The 17,582-nt window shown below is 35.0% G+C and overlaps 1 protein-coding gene across 3 annotated transcripts in view; it reads left to right on the forward strand.

Annotated features, from left to right (window-relative positions):
• Positions 1-17,582, forward strand: part of LOC145694161 (arginase-1-like) — an 83,565-nt gene that overhangs the window by 2,386 nt on the left and 63,597 nt on the right. Inside the window, exon 1 of one of the 3 annotated variants that reach the window (XM_081770276.1) lies at positions 10,704-10,782. The exons of 1 other annotated variant lie outside the window; for it this stretch is intronic. The gene's annotated coding sequence lies outside the window, so the exon portion shown is untranslated. Of the gene's footprint in view, positions 1-10,703; positions 10,845-17,582 lie in introns of those variants that run through there. One more of the 3 variants, XM_081770275.1, reaches the window with a different exon arrangement.

The raw sequence follows: 17,582 nt of genomic DNA on the forward strand, positions 1-17,582 counted from the left end.
ACATAGCAGAAATTACACTGAGACTACGTAACACACAACATCCTCCATTTTAGGGGTGAACTCGTTCCCTTTTCTAACCCTTATTTTAACATAGCAGAAATTACATAGAGCAGATAATACATAAGATTCGTTCCCTTTTATGAACACTTTTTAGGGGGTGAACTCGTTCCCTTTTATGATTACTTTTTCAACCCCTATTTGAACATTTTAACATAGCAGAAATGACATAAGCATGTCCTCAAACTACTGACCATCGTGAACAAAGGTCAAACTCGAAAACGAAACAACATATCGAGGTGCTGTTTCCACATTTAGCAATTGGTCATCAGGTACTACAAGTTCCAAAATAATGACCATCGAGGTCAAAGGTCAAAATACTTAAAACCTAATATCTCGAAAACGGAGCCACATACTCAGGTGCTGTTTCCACATTGAGTAATAGGTCATCAGGTACCACAAGTTCCAAAATAATGATCATCGAGGTCAAAGGTCAACATACATAAAACTTAATAACACGAAAACTGAGCCACATATTGAGATGCTGTTTCCACATTTAGTAATCGGTCACCAACTACTACATGTCCCAAAATTAGTGGCTATCGAGGTCAAAGGTAAAAGTACTTAAAACCTAATTACTCGAAAATGGAGCCACATATTGAGGTGCTGTTTCCACATTTAGTAATTGGTTAGCAACTACAACAAGTTCCAAAATAATGATCATCGAGGTCAAAGGTCAACATACTTAAAACCTAATAACACGAAAACAGAGCCACATATTGAGGTGCTGTTTCCAAATCTAGTAACTGGTCATCAACTACTACAAGTTCCAAAATACTGATCATCGAGGTCAAAGGTCAACATACTTAAAAACTAATGACTCGAAAACTGAGCAAAATATTGAGGTGCTGTTTCCACATTTAGTAAATTTGTGTGATCTATTCAATTTTGTATAAAGCAGAAAAAAAGTGAAGAAGGAATAAATTTGAGTGGCTTATTTACTTTTGTATTAATGAGAAAGAAATCAAAGGAGCACAATTTTAACTAGCGCAGAATTTCTGTACTTTTTTGGGCTATTCAAAAGAAAGCAAAGATATGCCGTATTAACTAGCTATGTATTATTTAAGCAAAACGAAGGGCTAAATTTGAGAAAGCGAACATGGACCATTTTACTCAAATTTGGATGGAGTATTTATCTTTGTATGAACCAGAAAAAAATGAAGAAGATCCGTTTTAACTAGTTCAATATTTCTGTATAATTTTGTACTACTCAAATAAACGAAATTTTATTTTTGTACCAATCACAAGAAAATCAAAGAAGGGTCATTTTATACCTTTTTTGTGCTATTCAAATAATAGAGGGAACAAATTTCAGTGGTCTATTTTATTTTTGTACCAATCAGAAGAAAAGCAAAGATATACCATTTTAACTATTTAAACAAATGAAAAGATAAATTTGAATGACCTATTCAATTTTGTACCAACGAGAAATGCCATTTTGTACTACTCAAATAAACAAAAAAAACGAATAAGGATCATTTTAACTAATTCAGACTTTTATACCATTTTGTACTACTCCAATAAACGAAGGAATGCCAACCAGAAAAAAAAGAAGTGAAGATTAGGTGGATTATTTTCTTTTGTATCAATTAGAAAAGAGAAGAAGAGCTACTTTAACTTGCTCATTATGTACTGTTTAAACAAACGAAAATTGACCATTATGTAACTTTTGAACTTACTGAAATGTTCTATTTTTGTATCAATCAGAAAAAAACCCGAAGAATGATCATTTTAAGAAGTTCATAATTTCGATGTTCTACTTTTTATACCAACGAGAAAAAAATGAACTAGCTGAATATACGAAAGAATAAATTTAAGTGACCTTTTCAATTTTGTACCAATTTGAAATGTCATTTTTAACTGGTTCAGAATTTTACTACTCAAATAAACAATGGAATATTGTACCATTTTGGAGTTTTCAAATAAACAAAGGACTTATAATTTGTGTCAACTTCAACAAACAAAAGGAAAAAGCAAAAAAGGATCATTTTAACTAGTCTAATAAACGAAGGCATAAATATGAGTGAGCTATTTAATTTTGTAGCAACCAGAGGATCATTTTATACCATTTTGTACTACTCAAATAAACGAAAGAATAAAATTGTAGTAACCAGAAAAAGCGAAGAAGGCCCATTTTAACTAACTGAGAATTTCTGTACCTTTTTGTACTATTTAAACAAACGATGGAATAAATTTGAGTGGCCTGTTTTTTGTACTAACCAGAAAAAGCGAAGAAGGTCCAATTTAGCTAACAGTGTACTATTTAAACAAACGAAGGTCTCTTGAGTGAGATTTCCAATTTTGTAGCAAGAAGGACTATTTTCTAACTAACTCAGAATTTCATTTCATTTTGTAATACTCAAATTTGGATGGAGTGTTTAGTTTTGTTCGAACCAGAAAAATTTGATTGGATTATTTCCTTATGTACCAACTGGAAAAAGTGAAGGGCCATTAATCAAATAAATGAAGGAATAAATTTGGGTAGAATATTTAGTTTTGTACCTAGCAAAATAAGAAAAAGAAGTGAAGAACGAATAAAATTTGGATGGACTATTTTCTTATGTACCAACAAAAAAATGGAGCACCAGCGACAAAAAAGAAACCGAAGGAGGAATAAATTTGGGTGACCTATTCAGTTTGTACTAAGCAGAATCAGCATTCTATACTTTTTTCTGCCATTCATTGGGGGTGTCCAATTTCTTTTTGTGCCAACGAGACCATTTTTAACCGACTTAGAATTTGTACCAAACAGAAAAGAGCTACACAAATAAACAAAGCAATCAATTTTTAACTAGCTCAGAATTTCTAGACCATGTTGTACTATTTAAACAAACGAAGAGATAAATGTGTGAGACCTATTCACTTTTGTACCAAGCAAAATAAGAAAAAGAAGTGAAGAACGAATAAAATTTGGATGGCCTATTTTTTCATATACCAACAAAAAAATGGAGCACCAACGACAAAAAGGAAACCGAAGGAGGAATAAATTTGGGTGACCTAATCAGTTTTGTACTAAGCTGAAAAAAGCGAAGAAGGTAAAATTTAAATAGCTCAGTATTTTTGTACTACTAAAATAAACGAAGGAATAAATTTGGGTGTTCTACAGAAGAAAACGGGGAAGGGCCATTTTATTTAATTTTGTAGTACTCAAAATATACAAAGATATAAATTTGTGTGACCCATTCAGTTTTGTACTAAGCAGAAAATTTGTTGGCTTTTTTAGAAAGACCATTTTATCTTTTTGTGCTCTACAAATAAACAGAGGAAAAGCAAAGAGAGACCATTTTATGTGCCTTTTGTAACGAAGAAACAAATTTGAAGGAGGTTCATTTTAACTAATCCTGCTGCGAGTAGATCAATTAGTATATAGTGAAAAAAAAAACAATATGACATTATTGCGACTTTCATTTTCGAATACATACGGATTAAGCCACTATGGCAAAAAATACTACTCTCTCCTTATGCTTATTTGGAGCAGACTTAAGAGGACCAAGCATTAGAAACCCGCTAGTAGGGTGTCGATTCAGTAAACTCGTTATACTTTAGAAAACAAAATCCATATTGGAGTATACCTTTTATACAACAAAACAAGCTTCTTAGCCCCACTCCAGAAATTAGAAAACAAATTCTTTCTTCTACGGTCTTCGGCATGCATTTTAGACCAAGGGCAGCAAGATTAATATTAAATAACACTTCTGCTGGATAGAAATTCGATTCTCTCGATCTTCTGCTTTATCTGGCAACTCCAATAAGCATCTGTAAATATTCTTTGATGTGTAAAATTGGATCCACTCATCAGTATAGTGGTTAAAGATAATTGCTTCACATCTCGTAATACCCTGTAAACGCTTGTCTGAACAATGAAGAAAATCAATTAGATAGTTGTAAATTTTAATGGCAGAATTACCTGTATTCTATCTAAGACAATCTACACCCACGGAATCATCGTTATTACAAATAGTGTTAATAGGCATGTTTTTCCACCCCAAAATTAAAATAGAAGTTCTGAAATTTTTCTATTGGCACATCCTAGTACTTCTTAGTTATATCTCCCAAATACTGTACATCTCTTGCCCATTTAATTTAGCCTTAAATCTGAGAAATTGGATCGTATAAACGTGTTCGCAGAATGGCGGTGTAATTGTTATCTTTACCTAATAACTCTCTTAGAGATCATTATTGCTGGTAGACTACAATACACCTTTAAAACCTACTCTCATTCGAAAAATAAACTGCACTATTACAGACTATTATAAGTGCAGTACAATACCGCTATTAATTGGAAATTCTTACACAATTTATCGTTCTTGTTATCGAAGTCTACTCCAACTAAGCATAAGGAGAAAGTAGAATTTTTTTTTGCCATAATGGATTATTCTGTATGTATAGCTTTATTGTGAGAAAAACCATTTGTTATTCTTTTTCACTAAGTTTCCAAATACCGCGAGGTCCAACAGATAGGTATCAGGAGATACCGCAAAAAGGCCAGTTTTACCACATCGTGTAAAGCAACCAAGTAAATCTGCAATCTGGATACTTGGCCTGAACTCGCACACATGATTCCAAAACTTTAATAACTCATCCAAAGTGTCCTGCGTTCTCCCATAGCGAGAGAAGCGATAATATCTATCCATCAAATAATTCTCTACCACATCGTTATAGTGTGCATTATGCTCAACAAAACATGGCCGTATACCATTATGTAATCGAAAATATCTAATTGTAGACCATTACGTTGTACCACAGGGAAATGAAAGAACAGTAACTCACACAACCACGTATGTGTTAAAGTTTTTAGTCGTTAATACAAAAGTAAAGAAGCCTTAGTACAAAACTAAATATTCTACACCTTCTCGGTGGTACTAAATAGTACAAAATACTTAAATTGATACAATGGTACAAAACTAAATTCCTTCACTTTTCGCAGCTGGTACAAAAGAAAATATTCCATTCAAATTTTATTCATTCTTCACTCCTTTTTTGCCCGGTACAAAACTAAATTCCTTCGTTTATTTGAGTAGTGCATTTCCATACATTTGTTTAAACAGCACACGATAATATAATAAAATGGCAAATCTTGTTCGTACATATGCCACTCAAATTCATTTATTCTTCCCTTTGACCTCTAAAATGATAATAATGATTTAAAATTTAATTATCCATTTTTTCACACTCTCTCTTTATCTTTACTTAATTAAAAAAAACTATCGTTTTTACTACTACAGTATTTACCCATATGGAACTATCTCAAAATTATCTATTCGTTTTCTTTTGCTAGATGTAACCTGATAAATTCTAAGATGTGGATAATTTCCAAGTAAAGTTGCCGGATAAAGCAGAAGATCGAGAGAATCGAATTTCTATCCAGCAGAAGTGTTATTTAATATTAATCTTGCTGCCCTTGGTCTAAAATGCATGCCGAAGACCGTAGAAGAAAGAATTTGTTTTCTAATTTCTGGAGTGGGGCTAAGAAGCTTGTTTTGTTGTATAAAAGGTATACTCCAATATGGATTTTGTTTTCTAAAGTATAACGAGTTTACTGAATCGACACCCTACTAGCGGGTTTCTAATGCTTGGTCCTCTTAAGTCTGCTCCAAATAAGCATAAGGAGAGAGTAGTATTTTTTGCCATAGTGGCTTAATCCGTATGTATTCGAAAATGAAAGTCGCAATAATGTCATATTGTTTTTTTTTCACTATATACTAATTGATCTACTCGCAGCAGGATTAGTTAAAATGAACCTCCTTCAAATTTGTTTCTTCGTTACAAAAGGCACATAAAATGGTCTCTCTTTGCTTTTCCTCTGTTTATTTGTAGAGCACAAAAAGATAAAATGGTCTTTCTAAAAAAGCCAACAAATTTTCTGCTTAGTACAAAACTGAATGGGTCACACAAATTTATATCTTTGTATATTTTGAGTACTACAAAATTAAATAAAATGGCCCTTCCCCGTTTTCTTCTGTAGAACACCCAAATTTATTCCTTCGTTTATTTTAGTAGTACAAAAATACTGAGCTATTTAAATTTTACCTTCTTCGCTTTTTTCAGCTTAGTACAAAACTGATTAGGTCACCCAAATTTATTCCTCCTTCGGTTTCCTTTTTGTCGTTGGCGCTCCATTTTTTTTGTTGGTATATGAAAAAATAGGCCATCCAAATTTTATTCGTTCTTCACTTCTTTTTCTTATTTTGCTTGGTACAAAAGTGAATAGGTCTCACACATTTATCTCTTCGTTTGTTTAAATAGTACAACATGGTCTAGAAATTCTGAGCTAGTTAAAAATTGATTGCTTTGTTTATTTGTGTAGCTCTTTTCTGTTTGGTACAAATTCTAAGTCGGTTAAAAATGGTCTCGTTGGCACAAAAAGAAATTGGACACCCCCAATGAATGGCAGAAAAAAGTATAGAATGCTGATTCTGCTTAGTACAAACTGAATAGGTCACCCAAATTTATTCCTCCTTCGGTTTCTTTTTTGTCGCTGGTGCTCCATTTTTTTGTTGGTACATAAGAAAATAGTCCATCCAAATTTTATTCGTTCTTCACTTCTTTTTCTTATTTTGCTAGGTACAAAACTAAATATTCTACCCAAATTTATTCCTTCATTTATTTGATTAATGGCCCTTCACTTTTTCCAGTTGGTACATAAGGAAATAATCCAATCAAATTTTTCTGGTTCGAACAAAACTAAACACTCCATCCAAATTTGAGTATTACAAAATGAAATGAAATTCTGAGTTAGTTAGAAAATAGTCCTTCTTGCTACAAAATTGGAAATCTCACTCAAGAGACCTTCGTTTGTTTAAATAGTACACTGTTAGCTAAATTGGACCTTCTTCGCTTTTTCTGGTTAGTACAAAAAACAGGCCACTCAAATTTATTCCATCGTTTGTTTAAATAGTACAAAAAGGTACAGAAATTCTCAGTTAGTTAAAATGGGCCTTCTTCGCTTTTTCTGGTTACTACAATTTTATTCTTTCGTTTATTTGAGTAGTACAAAATGGTATAAAATGATCCTCTGGTTGCTACAAAATTAAATAGCTCACTCATATTTATGCCTTCGTTTATTAGACTAGTTAAAATGATCCTTTTTTGCTTTTTCCTTTTGTTTGTTGAAGTTGACACAAATTATAAGTCCTTTGTTTATTTGAAAACTCCAAAATGGTACAATATTCCATTGTTTATTTGAGTAGTAAAATTCTGAACCAGTTAAAAATGACATTTCAAATTGGTACAAAATTGAAAAGGTCACTTAAATTTATTCTTTCGTATATTCAGCTAGTTCATTTTTTTCTCGTTGGTATAAAAAGTAGAACATCGAAATTATGAACTTCTTAAAATGATCATTCTTCGGGTTTTTTTCTGATTGATACAAAAATAGAACATTTCAGTAAGTTCAAAAGTTACATAATGGTCAATTTTCGTTTGTTTAAACAGTACATAATGAGCAAGTTAAAGTAGCTCTTCTTCTCTTTTCTAATTGATACAAAAGAAAATAATCCACCTAATCTTCACTTCTTTTTTTTCTGGTTGGCATTCCTTCGTTTATTGGAGTAGTACAAAATGGTATAAAAGTCTGAATTAGTTAAAATGATCCTTATTCGTTTTTTTTGTTTATTTGAGTAGTACAAAATGGCATTTCTCGTTGGTACAAAATTGAATAGGTCATTCAAATTTATCTTTTCATTTGTTTAAATAGTTAAAATGGTATATCTTTGCTTTTCTTCTGATTGGTACAAAAATAAAATAGACCACTGAAATTTGTTCCCTCTATTATTTGAATAGCACAAAAAAGGTATAAAATGACCCTTCTTTGATTTTCTTGTGATTGGTACAAAAATAAAATTTCGTTTATTTGAGTAGTACAAAATTATACAGAAATATTGAACTAGTTAAAACGGATCTTCTTCATTTTTTTCTGGTTCATACAAAGATAAATACTCCATCCAAATTTGAGTAAAATGGTCCATGTTCGCTTTCTCAAATTTAGCCCTTCGTTTTGCTTAAATAATACATAGCTAGTTAATACGGCATATCTTTGCTTTCTTTTGAATAGCCCAAAAAGGTACAGAAATTCTGCGCTAGTTAAAATTGTGCTCCTTTGATTTCTTTCTCATTAATACAAAAGTAAATAAGCCACTCAAATTTATTCCTTCTTCACTTTTTTTCTGCTTTATACAAAATTGAATAGATCACACAAATTTACTAAATGTGGAAACAGCACCTCAATATTTTGCTCAGTTTTCGAGTCATTAGTTTTTAAGTATGTTGACCTTTGACCTCGATGATCAGTATTTTGGAACTTGTAGTAGTTGATGACCAGTTACTAGATTTGGAAACAGCACCTCAATATGTGGCTCTGTTTTCGTGTTATTAGGTTTTAAGTATGTTGACCTTTGACCTCGATGATCATTATTTTGGAACTTGTTGTAGTTGCTAACCAATTACTAAATGTGGAAACAGCACCTCAATATGTGGCTCCATTTTCGAGTAATTAGGTTTTAAGTACTTTTACCTTTGACCTCGATAGCCACTAATTTTGGGACATGTAGTAGTTGGTGACCGATTACTAAATGTGGAAACAGCATCTCAATATGTGGCTCAGTTTTCGTGTTATTAAGTTTTATGTATGTTGACCTTTGACCTCGATGATCATTATTTTGGAACTTGTGGTACCTGATGACCTATTACTCAATGTGGAAACAGCACCTGAGTATGTGGCTCCGTTTTCGAGATATTAGGTTTTAAGTATTTTGACCTTTGACCTCGATGGTCATTATTTTGGAACTTGTAGTACCTGATGACCAATTGCTAAATGTGGAAACAGCACCTCGATATGTTGTTTCGTTTTCGAGTTTGACCTTTGTTCACGATGGTCAGTAGTTTGAGGACATGCTTATGTCATTTCTGCTATGTTAAAATGTTCAAATAGGGGTTGAAAAAGTAATCATAAAAGGGAACGAGTTCACCCCCTAAAAAGTGTTCATAAAAGGGAACGAATCTTATGTATTATCTGCTCTATGTAATTTCTGCTATGTTAAAATAAGGGTTAGAAAAGGGAACGAGTTCACCCCTAAAATGGAGGATGTTGTGTGTTACGTAGTCTCAGTGTAATTTCTGCTATGTACGAAAATAAGCCATGCTCTGTTCTGTGTTGGGTTGGAAAAGTGCTCATAAGAGGAAACGAGTTCACCCTTAAAATATGCTCATAAAAGGGAACGAGTTCACCCCCCTAAAAATGGAGGCCTGCTATGTTATGTAGTCTTCTGCTCTTATATGTGTTCGTTATCTGCTATGTTAAAATAGTGCTATGTGTTATCTGCTCTTCTATGTGCTATCTCCTATGTTAAAATAGGGGTTGAAAAATGTGCTCATAAAAGAGAACGAGTTCACCCCTGAAAAAGTGTTCATAAAAGGGAACGAGTTCAATCTGCTCTGCTGTATGTTCGTTATGTTACGTAGTCTGATGTTCTGTTATGTGTTCGTAGGGGTTGGAAACGAATACACCCCTTCTATGTTTCATATTCTTATCTGTTATCTGTTCTGCTGTGTGTTACGTAGTGTTATGTGTTATCTTCTCTTCTATGTGTTCGTAATCTTATGTGTTATCTCCTATGTTAAAATAAGAGTTGAAAAAATGCTCATAAAAAGGAACGAGTACACCCTCTAAAATGGAGGTCGTAAAAGAGAACGAGGTCATCCCTTAAAATGGAGGTCGTAAAAGAGAACAAGTTCACCCCTAAAATGGAGGTCGTAAAAGACCATGGGCTCACGTTGTATGGTGGTCAATTCCCAGGGGGGCTCGTAAAAGGGAACGAGTTCACCCTTTAAAAGTGGTCATAAAAGAGAACGAATACACCCCCTTAAAAGTGCTCATAAAAGGGATTAAATTCACCCCTAAATTTTAGGTCGTATAAGACCGTGGGCTCACGGTGCACGGTGGTCATTTTCTCAGGGGCTCCTGAGTTGTTCTAGTATGGCCAATGTTGGCCCAGATCGATCATTTTTCGATCGATGCTTACCTGTTGGACTATGTATTTGTACGTTACTAAGAACATCATAGATAATATACTGATATGTTTTCGTAACATAATATTACTAATGTATATTTCACAAATAGTAAATCCCTTAATTCTCGAACACCTCTATGGTTACGCGTCATGAGTTAGCGCACTGACTTCAGATATTTCACTTCACTTCATATACAATGGTTACTGGCTAGCTTATAGGTGAATCCTTGCTTAACAGGTTAGATTTTCATTAATTTATCTCTACGTAGATATGCATCTCAGAAGTAAGATCATAGCTTTATGTACACACTGATCTTTTAAAATTTTATTACTTATTTGTTCTGATTTTTTTTTCAAATATGTGGATCCGGATAGTAAATCTGCACGAAAGTGAATTCTCAAGAAATCAGGTACTTTCAGAGTTTATGAATACTAATTTCAAGTCTAAAAGAACTTTCACAAGAACCAAATTTTGTCAATATATTTTAAATTTGTTTCCATGTATTATTACTAATAGATTTGGACAACATGAATGAATATTATTACTAATAGATTTGGACAACATGAATGAAGTTATTGGACAAAATGTTTTGAAAATTTCTCAAAGAAGAAAAAGAATTAATCTTTCTAAAAGAAAGAAAAAAATGATTGGAATAAATATACTGCAATCTTGGTACAATTACTTTACCACTTCAATTCCACCGGTGATGGAAAGGGGGTATGATTTTGATATAAAAATTGAATTTGATAGTTTCGATTTATAAAATCTGGAATTTAAGGGTATAATATATAGTAATTATTACATATATCTTATAAGATTAAAAATTATACCAGAGTATTGATAATTATGATTTTACCTTATAAGAATTTGTTAATTACAATAGTAACTATGATTATACTATTATAAATGGACAAACATATTTAAGATAAATGTTGTTGCAGCGCTGGACTACTTTAGATCCACATTTTTTTTTTAGATATTTTATTGATAACATATATTATTTCACTAAGAAACAGTATTACTAAGGAACTTATTTCTCTGCAAACGACATGCCTTTAGTAGGGATGTGTACGAGTGAGTTCCAGCGAGTTTTCCTTGAAACTCGACTCGACTCGAAAGAAAGATCTTTGAGCTCGACTCGAGAACTCGGCTCGAAAAATTTCCTTCAATTCGACTCGAATTTCGGGTCGAGTTTCGAGTTAAATCAAGCCAGAACGAGCCAAATCCTGTCTGTAATTTCAAGTACTCTCTTCAAGTATCCTATTTAGACAATATACTTATTATTAGTGCTGTCGAAATCGGTTTTTGAAAAAACCGAAAACCGGTTTTTGAAAAAAGTGAAATTTCATAAAACCGAAATGTCGGTTTTGAAAACCGCTTTTGCGGTTTCGGTTTTTAAACCGTTTTTTTGCGGTTTCGGTTTTGACAACCGCTTTTGCGGTTCCGGTTTTGAAAACCGTTTTGTGGTTTCGGTTTTGAAAACTGTTTTTGCGGTTTCGGTTTTCAGAAAACCGATTTTCTTAAAAACCGAAAACCGCAAATGTCACAAAGGTTTGACAGCACTAATATTAAGTAACGACGAGAAAACAGCTAAGAATCTTTTCCCACTTCGTCTTACAGTTGCCAGATGGAGGGAAACTTCCCTCGGCGTAGGGAAAAAATGCTCAAAATTTGCATAGGAGAAAGAATATATTTTTTCTTAAAATGTCTTAAAGTGTAGGGAAATTCTTGTTGAGTATACTTTTACAATTGGCAGAATAAAAAAATAAGTTGCAATTTCTCTCAAAGAGGCACGGCTATCATTATTGGGAAGTAAAAAAATACAGAATAAACCATGATCGGTGTTTCCGTCACGTATGAACTATTGCAGGTGTCTGGGACTTGCGATAAGAAACCAGTCAACACATGCAAAACCACAACATTCACATTTATCGGAGTGGCAACAAGTCAACAATAACATTGTGTATTGCGATCTAAATTTTCTTTCTCTTTTCTTTTTTTTTAAGAGGGAAGTGGTGTTTTTTTTTGTTAAGAAAAGAAAGAATGGCAGTACTATTTTTAAAAACAAGGTGAAAGAGTAATGATAATATAAAAGATCCCAGCCTAAGTGGATGAGATTTCAAATTTAATTTTATGAGTTGCATGTAGAGCAGGGGCGGATCCAGGGAAGCGATCGGGGCGATCGCCCCCTCAGAAGAGGAAACTTTCTTATATTATATTTGGTCTAGGAATTAATTCGTGCGGTTGGTACGCACACATTGAAGCTGTAGTACAAACACAAAATACATAAATACCTTAAGAAAAATATTGTCCATCGCTAGCCACCACTTTCGCCCATCTGTCAGGCAATGTACGGATTCCGTGGCGAAAGAAGTCCTCATCCTTGGAAGCGATCCAGTCAGAGACCCATGTTTCGATATCTTCTGAAGAAGTAAATCGCTGTCCAATCAAATCGTTGTTCATGCAATCGAACAACTAGTAGTCCGAAGGAGCAACGTCTGGTGAATACGGCGGGTGGGGTAAAACTTCCCATCCGACATTTTCTAAATAGGTTTTGACCGGTTTTGCGACATGTGGGCGAGCGTTATCATGTTGAACAATAAGTTTATCATGTCTGTTCTCCCATTCTGGTCGTGTTCTGGCCAGAGCTTGCTTCAAACGCATTAATTGTCGTCGATAACGTTCTCCATTCATAGTTTCACCCGGTTGCAGCAGCTCATAGTACACCACACCTTTCATATCCCACCATATGCACAGCATAACCTTTGCACAGTGAATATCTCGTTTTGGTTGTGATGGACCTGGTTCACCTGGTTTCACCCAGGCCTTTTTTCGTTTAGGGTTCTCGTAATGGATCCACTTCTCATCACCCGTAATAATTCAATGCAGAAACCCCTTTCTGCGCTGTCGTTGAAGCAGCAATTCGCAAATGGTTTTTCGTCTTTCAACGTCTCTGTCTTTCAATTCATGTGGAACCCAATGTGACATCTTTTGAATCATTCCCATGGCTTTCAAGCGTTTGGAGACTGTTGTTTGATCAACGCCTAATGCTGCTGCAAGTTGTTCCTGCGTTTGACACGAATCCTGCTCGAGCAATGCTGTCAATTCTTCGTCTTGAAATTTTTTTGGCTGTCCAGCTCGCTCTTGGTCTGCCAAGCCGAAATCACCACTTCTAAACTGTGCAAACCACTTCTGACACGTTCGCTCAGCTAGAGCATGGTCACCATACACTTCCACCAAAATACGATGACTTTCAGTCGCACTTTTCTGCATGTTAAAGTAATGCAGCAGGACACCCCGCAAAAACACTTTATCAGGCACAAATTGCGCCATGTTCACTTAACTACAAACTGGTGTTGTTGACGCTTTAATCCACTGCCCTATACTACGAACGATACGCGATGACAGGGGTTTGCAACACATGTGTGGATACACGGAACTGTGGGACGCTCCGTTCGTTGCGCCATCTCTTGCCCACCCGCATGAATTAATTCCTAGACCAAATATATATAAATAAAACCCATCCCAAAGTTTGGTGCCCTTAAAAGTAGCAATATGACAACCCACCGCCCCCCAAGAAGTCGGTCCTGGATCCGCCCCTGATGTAGAGTGATCTTAAGTAGGGATATACCTTATTTTCTATTTAGCTTAGTGTTGTCATATTACCCGATTTTAACGGGTACCACCCGATTTTCAGGTTCTATATTCGTCCCCCGCTTAAACATATCTTAATCACACACACACACAAAAAATCGATTTTTGGGATTGGAGAAAAATCTAAGACGACTTAGTTGATAAAGTGGTGGTATATTCAACGTAAACCGCCACACCTCTGACAATCTCAATCGCGATTGAGTTAAATTTGGACTCGCGCTCAGGCTCAGGCTGTGGGCTATCTGAGCAGTGCGCGTGTGCAGGTACATTTATTAATAAGAGATCTGCTCTAATGCACAATGGTTTTCTTTGTGTAGTTCATGTGTTTTAATGCAATGTATTGGAGGTTCTATACGAATGTAGATGTTGTGACAAACATACTTGAATTATTCATGCCTTCATAAGCTAAAAGAATGCCGAACGACAATTTGAAGTTTAACTTTAAAGACTCTTATAGATGCGAATTTACGTATGTTAGCCAGGGCAGAACTCAGTTTGAAGCAAAATGTACACTCTGGAAAACTCAGTTTCGTTTGAAAAGTAGGCTGCAAAGAAGCAAAATGGATCCCACCTGATTTTTATATATTTTGTAAATTAGACCACGAGGAACACGAATCTGAAGGAATTTTGACATTCCGAATTTCGGAACTCGAGATATTCGAACATAAAGTGACCACGGAAGCAAACTGGACTCCACCTGATTTTTATATACTTTGTAAATTAGACCACGAGGTACACGAATCTGAAGGATTTTTGACATTCCAAATTTCGGAACTCGAGATATTCGAACATAAAGTGACCACGGAAGCAAACTGGACTCCACCTGATTTTTATATATTTTGTAAATTAGACCACGGGGAACACGAATATGAAGGAATTTTGACATTTCGAATTTCGGAACTTATGATATTCGAATATAAAATGACCACCGAAGCAAACTGGACCCCACCTGATTTTTATATATTTTGTAAACTAGACCACGAGGAGCACGAATCTGAAGGAATTTTGACATTCCGACTTCCGGAACTCGAGATATTAAAACTGAAAGTTTAATATAGACCAAGGGCGCCCACAGAGGGGGGGGGGTAAGAGGCGGCAATTTCTCCCCCTTGGATTTTCGAAAAAAGTTAACTTTTATAGGCTCTTCTGGTGACAAAAGTTTGAGTTTAATTGCTTTCGGAAGCCGAAGATGCTTTTTTTTTTTTTAATTCTGTTAATGGTGTAGTGTTCAGAATGTATATGACTTTTTTTACTAAGAGGCAAAAAGGTCAGAATAGCGTTGTCCGAATTCCGGAATCAAGCAAGTTGAAAGTAACAGAAAGAAAGCTAGGTCCTATATTATCTTTCATCTTTTTCTGCACAACACATATCTCTTCGAGGTGATAAATCAAATTCGGGTGTGTTCCTTACAGCCCTTTCTCATTTGGCGGCGAACTGCCGCGCGGCGGCGGCGAATTACCGCGTAGGGTAGAAAGACATTGCAAGCAATGGAGCTTTTCATATATGCACGGCGGTTGCCGCAAATTTACGCGGCGAGGAAAAGCAGCCGCCTCTCCCTCCTAGAAAGCGGCGCGGCAGATTGCCGCGTACAGCCAAGCGGGACATTACAAGCAATGGAGCTCTTTACATGTAGGCGGCGATCTGCCGCTTGGGTGTTGGAGGAAGGAGCAAGTGTTGCCAGGAAAGAGTAGAGAGTGGTTGCGATAATTTGTATGTGTGTGTTTTACACACACACACACACACACACACACATATATATATATATATATATATATATATATATATATATATATATATATATATATATATATATATATATATATATATGTGTGTGTGTGTGTGTGTGTGTGTGTGGGTGTGTGGGTGTTTGTGTTTGTGTATTTGTGTATTCGTGTATGTTTTTATGTTCTAGCCTAGGACACCTCGTGTGCTTTTAACCAAACTTGTTACATACAATATATGGGGAAAGATGACATGTAAAAATAATCAAAAACGACTGATACTACCGAAGTATCGAATCCAAAGGTCGTTGATTAAAAAGAGTCCAAATCAATATATTTTTTTTCTATGTAATAGAAGATTGGGATAAATGTGCGGGCAGCGCTGGGCAAACGAGCTTCTAATTTTATAAATTTCTGGTACCCCAAAATTCATTACGTGATATTTGATAAATATGCCGTATATTATATATTTTATAACTATCTAATCACTTCTATGCTTGTAATTTCTTGAATAGTCCTTTGAATTCAGGGACTAGAGCAGTGCTTTGAAGAGACTTGAGTCAATAGTCAGAACGCTTAAAACAAACGAATAAACCCGAAATACTATATTAATAATAATAATAATAATAATACTAATAATAATAATAATAATAATAATAATAATAATACGGATAATACGGTAATAATAATAATAATATCAACAGAACAGCCTTGGGTTCAGTGGTTGAGTGTTGACTTGGGATTCTGGGATATTTCTCAACCACCGACTATCCCGAAAGGACTTTATTCTGGTTTTCCCAGTCACAACAGGTGAATATCGGGATGGTATCTTAAATATCCAGAACCTTGCCGCTATTTTGCTCAAGTCTATCAATTGTAGAAACAGTATGGAAAAATCTCCTTCAAGATACCACTTCTCTTAAAAAATAAAATAAAATAAAAAGTGAACCCATATGTTTCTCTTACTGTTTTCTTTTTAATTTATTTATTTCTCTCTGTCTTAACAAGGCGAGTAGAAGACACTTTTTGCATCTGTCCATTGTAACCACCACAACACGATAAGAGTCACAAGGTTTTGTTTCTTCAGTTGCACAGCAACCCTGCTCGCATATTTTTCATTCGCGGCAAAACGCCGCGTAATATAAAAGAGTACACTTCTCACGCGGCAACGGCAAATCGCCGCCTCAATGTGAAAGAAGCGTAAGACCTTGTCGAGCCTGGAGACACTCCGCCTTGCGCAGAGTAGTTTTGACGTATGATTAGCGTCATACTAAACGCCTGACTACTGCAGGAAACATAGGCCTATGTTAGTTGAAATGTTCACGGAGTTCACTGTGTACAAAGAACACATTAAAGGACGATCGGCAATGCGAAATAAGGCCTATACTTCACAATGAATTCAAAATGAATTGATTGCAGTTTGTGAAAAGGAATTGCTTTAGTTAACCCAAAATAGAAGAATTCCTTGGTTTTGTGGCTGTACAGGAACTTAATGCAAAGGTAATTATAACTGAAGTTTTATCCTTTTTGTCAAAATGTGACCTTGATATGTCGAAATTATGTGGACAGAGTTATGACGGATGCGACACAATGGTAGGAGCGAAAGGTGGTGTGAACAGAATAATACGAAAACAATATCCTAAGGCGTTATTTCTTCACTATACTAGCCGTAAATTAAATTTGGTTATTAATGACAATAATGAAGTTAAACACATTCGAAATTCAGTTGCAACTATGCAAAATATAATCAATTTTTTTCGTGAAAGGTCTGTCAGGTCTGTCTTGTTCATAATGTGCCTCTCTTCTGTGAAACATGGTGGTCTGCAAAAAACAAAAACATCACAATATTTTTGAAAAAGTCTCAGAAATAGTGAATTGCCTAAAACAGCTGTCTCCTGGTGGATACAGAAGCTCGCGACAAAGTACTCATTACGTACTTACATTCTTCAGTGTCATCTGGTACATTAATATCAATGCACATCATGGCCAAATACAGCGCTATTTTAGAGCCAACTACAAATGCTCTACAGGGAGAGACAATAGATCCTTCCAAGGTACAAGAATACATTGAAGTTATTTTAGACATGTTTGAAAATCATCCAGATGTCACCAACAGCTTTCACCAACTTTCACATCTGGTAC

This window comes from Thermobia domestica, chromosome 9 (genome assembly GCF_964235325.1).
Source record: "Thermobia domestica chromosome 9, izTheDome1.hap1.1, whole genome shotgun sequence".
Classification (NCBI taxonomy): domain Eukaryota; kingdom Metazoa; phylum Arthropoda; class Insecta; order Zygentoma; family Lepismatidae; genus Thermobia; species Thermobia domestica.